Below are 6,497 nucleotides of genomic sequence, written 5' to 3' on the forward strand. Positions count from 1 at the left end.
CAGAATTTTCTCTTTGGATTCCATTAGATCACAACCTAAGGATTTCAGAATGGTACAGGATGTAGATTGAAAGTGTTTGCTTCATATCACAATATACACCAGAAGTCTAAATTGCAAAAAATGTCCCACATTAGGCGAATTCACCCTATCTGTAAACAGTTAATTAATGCTTAATAATGTACTAACTAACGTTAATTAAGGGACCCTTATTGTAAAGTGTTGACTTGATATTTTTATTTTTATTTATTTTTAAGTGTATGTAACATATTTGTATTTCTTTTGTGTCATACAAAGCAAGCACAGAGAATTATCGTTTCCTGCGACTGTCTATCTGTCTTTGTCTGAGAATGGATGGAGCTGCAGTTTGGGGAAGACCAACCAGGCATATTGTGTACATGATAAAGTGTGCCAAAAAGTTCGACCTCACAAGTGGAATTTGAAGGCAACATCATGTTTGAGGTGTTACGTTCCATGATTTTAACAGACGCCTGGCAGCCAATCATAAATATGTTTGATATAAATACAGATAAAGTCTCACCACGCAGCGATATGCTCACATTCATGCTGACCTCAGGGAAACCTGTGGAACTACCTGATAAACTAATCAGCCACAAGTTTCACTGGTCAGATCCCCTGTGAGTTAAAGGCAAGAAAACAGGCCCTGTACAATCATAACTACTGGAGTTTCACTGTTGTTTTTCTTTATAGGACTATTATGTCTGAATATTGAGTGCTTTATAATAGTCTCCATCAAAGGAGTCGTGCTCTGGGAAATTTTCCCTAGATACTCACTGCACAGTTTCAAGTGCCGTGCAGCATCATAGACCAAACTCTGAGCTTATACATTCCTGGCCCTGTGTGCTGGTTGCTGTCCACAGCTGTGGGGCTGCTGGCTGGTTGATGAATGAACCAATAGCGTCCTGGCTAAGTGATGAATGGACCAATAGAGAATGATGGATAACAGTGGAGGGAGCGAAGAGTGGATGGTCTCAGTGAGGCCCGAAACGTGAATGTAGCAGCACCATGTTAAAATCAAGGGGGATGAGACAGAAGGAAATGGAAAGAGATAAAGAGAAGAGAAGGTAGGAGACAGATAGGAGTGAGAGAGTGTGTGCACAGTGATAAGTGAGAGGAAAAAGGAGTAAGAGTGGGAAAAAGAAATGTGACAAAGTGTTAGCAAGGGGAGGAGGGCTGACAAAGGGAGGGAGGATTTATGAGCAAGGAGAAACGTGGATGGGGAGAGCGAGAAGACACAAAGGCAAAAAAAAAACAGCTAACATGTTAACCGTGACCACTGTCCACACTATTTGATGTGTTTGTAAGTTCACATCTGCTCATTAGCACATCTGTAGCTGATGAGAATGGCCTTCATTTTGCGGCTATATATTTATAAACAGTAAGGCAGACCATTAGCTGAATAGCTATTTAATACTGAACTTCAAGAAAATGTGAAAGGATCTCCAAAACCGCCATGGTTCATCCTCTGGAAACCATGCAGATGCATAGACTGTAAATAAAGGTTGATGTGGTGACTTGTAGATTCTTGAAAAGCAGATTTGATTTGTTTTAGTTTTTTTTAGGCTTCAAATTCGTACATAAATGGGGGGTGGTTACGTTGAGTGACAGTTTCGCAGACAGTTATACAATTGGTTGCTTTGAGTTAAGTGGGCGGGTTCTTGGCCGGCAAACCACCGCACCTCTCCAAATATGGAGTACACTCCCACTAAAATCTAAGATGGCGCAGTTCAAATGCCCGTAGTAGGAGCACAAAACAGACTCCCCCAAACCAATGGGTGACGTCACGGGTGCTACGTCCATTCTTTTTACAGCCTATGGTTTTACTTGCTTTTGGAGCCATTTTTGAACACCTTCATGTTCATTTCTCATCCACAGAGTTTGACACTTTATGTGGCACCAATAGATATTGGTCTCATGCCTGATGACTTTGACCTCCTGGTGGTGATGGAGGAAACGTCAGTGGATCCCAGGTCAGCAGCAATCATCCTCTGAGGCTTGTCTGAGTGAGGACCATGAATGTCTTTAAAAGAATTCGCTGCAATCTGTCAAGCTGTTGCGATGTGTCAGTCCAGGCTGAAAGTGGTGGACCAACTCAACATTGCCACCTGTAGACGTACAGTAGAGCCATCATGGCTAATAAAAAAGACGAATGAAAGAAGACGTGATGATGGGATGCCATGATACCTCAAGCATGCTGCAAAGAATAGGGTCAAATAAAAGCAGATCGGTCTGCCTGGAAACCATACAAACCGATTATTGCAAACAGAAAGAAAACAAAGAGGAAAAGCAATGAAAGAAGTTTGAGATAACTCCTGTGAGCCCATACTGAAGTGAGATTAAACCCCCTTTCTTGCTGTGACATCAAAACAGTGGATAATGCGGGGCATATTTTCAGGTCTCCTGAAGATGTATGTGCAGGTTTTCATGCGTATCAAAACTATCCCAACGCAGCTCTCGTCAGCAAGTCAGAACCGGGCCACGGGCGAATTTGTCCCGCCACGCCGACTGATATCACTAATAGCTACAGGGTGCGACTTCCACAAAGATCTCCATTACCTGTGGCAGCTTGGCAGGAGAACTGTATAAGGCAGTCATGCAGACTGGGCTCATAACAGCTCTGTCAACACAGCACTGCACTTCACAACAAAGGAAGACTGATTAAAGTTTTTTTTTTGGGTTGGGGTGGGGCGTCTGCACACCTGTTCATCCTCTGATATCAAAAAGAATCTCTTGTTTCTATTCACAGGCTGCACACTGTATATCCTGCAGAGACGGTGAGCAGTCGAGCACAGAGGAAACTGAAAGGATTGCTCGTACATGCAGCTGAGTGATCTCCTGTGTTTGAAGTCGGTTGATGATGGAGAACATGCGGGTTAGTTTGCAGTCTCTAAACATTCGTGGACAGAATAATGCGAGGAGAAAAAAAAAGGTTGGCAGAGAACGACTGAGAGGAAGGAACGGAAAGAAGAATTAGGATGTTAAAGGCAAAGATGAGATGAGGGAAGTGAAGAAGGATGGTACTACAGTTCAAGATTGATCAAAATAGACAATAGTAGTTCACCCAACCAGGAAGACACATCACCAAGACACAGTAAAAGCAGAGAAGTGCTTGAGACAAATTGTGCTTTATGTATCAAAAGTTGTCTGGTGATGCAGACAAGCCATCCTCAGACCAGACTCAATCCATCTGTTGTTCCCTGATGGAGGAACCAGCTACTGAGTGAGAGCAGGGTGTATCTCTCTATTTTGAAGAATCTCTTGAAACTCTTCGAGTCGAGAGTACCTCTTTTCCTTAAAGCCAAACACTTCATATTTACATTCAGGTTTCTACTGTACAAACACACTGACTGATGTTCCTCACTTGTAAGGATAAAAGATCTAGAAGAAGATGGCTAGATGTAAATGTAGAAGTCATCATGAATGACTTCTGTCAGTGATATCATTTTATAGCAGTCTATTGAGCTGTTTTCATTTCTTTAGTTTAGATGCTGCTGGGTCGTTTAATCAATGACAGACATGATATTTTATTAACTGATCACATGTTTTAGATGTAGAAAGTTGGTTAGTCATTAGGAAGAGTACTCATTGAATAAATGTCGAAGTAGAAGTATTACTGTAAATGGGAGAAAATGGAAACACTCGAGTACAAACATGATACTTACAGTAGTTAGATTCCACTGCTGTTTACATTGGAGCAGAGTTCTGATCCATCCAGTGCAGGCTGATCTCCTACTCTGCATTTTGTTTTTGGAAGCTGCTCTTGTAATAATTATAAATCCATCATGATGTTTTTTTCCAGAAAGTAAAAAAAAAAAAAAAAGAACATCTGAAAGATGTTGCTGAAGCCATTAGCCTCACATAGTCTACAGTCTGTTTACATACACATAGATGGAAAATTTACACCTAAATCACTGCTATTCGTTCTGTTACACATGTGCGCAGTTTTTCTGTTGTGTCTGTTCTAATATGCCATTTTCAGTGGTTTATATGTTTTTTCCCCAACCATTTGCATTTCATTTTTACTTATTTATTTAATATTTTGCTTCCTGTTATGCTTAATGTATAATTTCCTCCTTTCTAACTAATATCTATCAAAGTTCAGTAAGTATTAAGAGCAGGCTCTTTCTGCCAGAGTGTTTACTGATGCAAACTTAATCTTTTCCTGTGACTGACACTTGAGACGCTAGAAATAAGAGAAAAAAAGCAGAAACTTTGACAAAAGCATAATTTCACTGTAACGGGTCATTTAGCAGCAAACAGCTCTGATACCCCCCCCCCAAACTGACTGTATGCCAGGGATCATTTGTAAGAGTGGGGCAACCTGGACCATTAGTGGGAGAGAAAAAGAAAAGAAAAACAAAACACTGCTATTATCCAGCTTGTCTCTGAGGTTGCCATGCTCCCGTCACTGTAATGAGATGAAAACAAACAGTAACTGTAGCTCTCTGTCTGCATTTGAATATATGTGTGTGTGTGTGTGTGTTTGTGCGTGCGCGCATACAGACACACTATCCGTGTGTGTATCTGCAGTGCTTTCTTGTCTAGTATCAATGGCAGTCACTTAGAGAGTGTGAGTCAGTGTGTTTACTGTTTTCACAGATGGAGCTCTGACACTGTCTGGATAACTGAGATAAATGACTCGCACTGCAGCTCAGCAGATGGGAAAAACAACACACCCGCACATACACATGCACACACACATACTGTGCTTGTGCATACCTATGTTTTCATGGACACAAATGAACACCCATGTGGAATATGAATAAAGTTATTAATTGATCTTTTTGGCCACCAATTAGTTCCCATTTGGCCCAGACTCTAGATCAACAGTCGTCTCACTGAATCAGACTGTGTCGTATTCGAAGTGAAGCACTTTATCAACTGATATATTTTTGCCCCTAATCACAGCAGAGCAGAAAACCACAGGAAAGAGTAGCTACTCATTAGTGGGGAAACGTCAGCTGCCGATTGGCTCAATATGGCCACTGATTCAAGCCAATATAGGGAGAAATCATCTGTAATCAATTAACAGCTGCAGTTACTTTCAGCTGGTTTTTACATAAAGCAGAAGAAAGAGGAAATGTGAACACTGTGCCAATGAAGTCGTCCCATATGTAATGAATTTTGAGTTATGGTGCAGTGCCATGAGAGAACAAAATGTGTCACTTGCCGACGTCATCCATCACGCTGTCTATAAATGACGACCAAAGGTTAATGTTGTTTGGTGGAGGCCACCACAGCAGGTGGGTTACAGTCTGCTGCTGGTCTACAGCTGAACCGGGTCCTGCTGTTCCTTTTCCACCAGGGTCCCACTCCCTGGTAGCACTGACACATACTGCCCCCATGTGGACGGAGGCACCTCAGCCACACAGAGGGAGGCAGGGGCCAACTGTAGCACGCTGACAGGACACCTGCTGCTGTGTGGGGAAAATTGCAGTAAAAAAAACAATACAAATTTTAGATTAAAAAAGAAGCTGCAGCGTATTTGTTTTTCTAGGAATGTCTTCGGTTGTGAGCACAGAAGTACACATCTGATCTAAGCCTGGTTTGGGCTAAAATTAAGAATCATGTTGAAATTATCACATTGATAAGAAACAGTTATAATGTTGGCAAAGGTCACATGTAGGTATAAAAACACTGAGGTTGAATTATTAAAGATTAGCATGAACGTAAAACAAAATGTCAGAATGCGCTGGCCCAAACAACAAATAGCAGAATGTGCATGCTTTGCTCCCACAGTTTTGTTTTAATCATTGATGCTGTGAATAACATATGAACATATGAAGTTTAAACATAATTTGTTCAGTTTTTTTCTCAGAAAAAAAGTATATTGCTTCTAATTTCTTTAGTTTTGATTACAGTTTACTTAGTAATTAGGTTGACATAGCACTGGACATCAGTGTGGTCTGCCTTATCTGATAGAGAGTAAGCATTTGAAAAGGTACTGTATTTGAAAGTCACAAACCATGTAGCAGAATGATTTCAGTCATGGCATTTTCCCTGTACTTTGCTTCAGTGTCCCAGAAATACTGACACATCACGGCACGCTCACAGCTGACATTTCAGCTGCTTTCATTGGCTACACTTTGACTGACACTTCAAACCCTTTCAGGTTTCAGGTCTGTGCTTTTGCAAAACAACAGAAAACACTTCCTCAGCTCTTCTTTCTTCCACTGTTCATATGCGAAACAGCGGTTTCTAGTGTTTATGCCTCAGCTGATATCGTATTTAACTTCAGGTGCATAAACTGACAATTTCCATCTAGTCTCCACTTCAACTTGAGCTCATCTCCTCCACATTTCATCTCACTTTTTAACTCGTCAACCTCTAATCATTTCAACTTATAGTTTTAGTATAACTGTTTTTATTACTGAAGTTTATTCATACAACACGCTCATCTCTCTAAATCATTTATGTTGCAGTATGTTCATCACTTTTAATCAGAAAATACCTATACATTTCCGAGCATTGTGATATTT

Source organism: Trachurus japonicus, chromosome 5, assembly GCF_045865225.1.
Source record: "Trachurus japonicus isolate A0001 chromosome 5, Traja_1.0".
Lineage (NCBI taxonomy): Eukaryota > Metazoa > Chordata > Actinopteri > Carangiformes > Carangidae > Trachurus > Trachurus japonicus.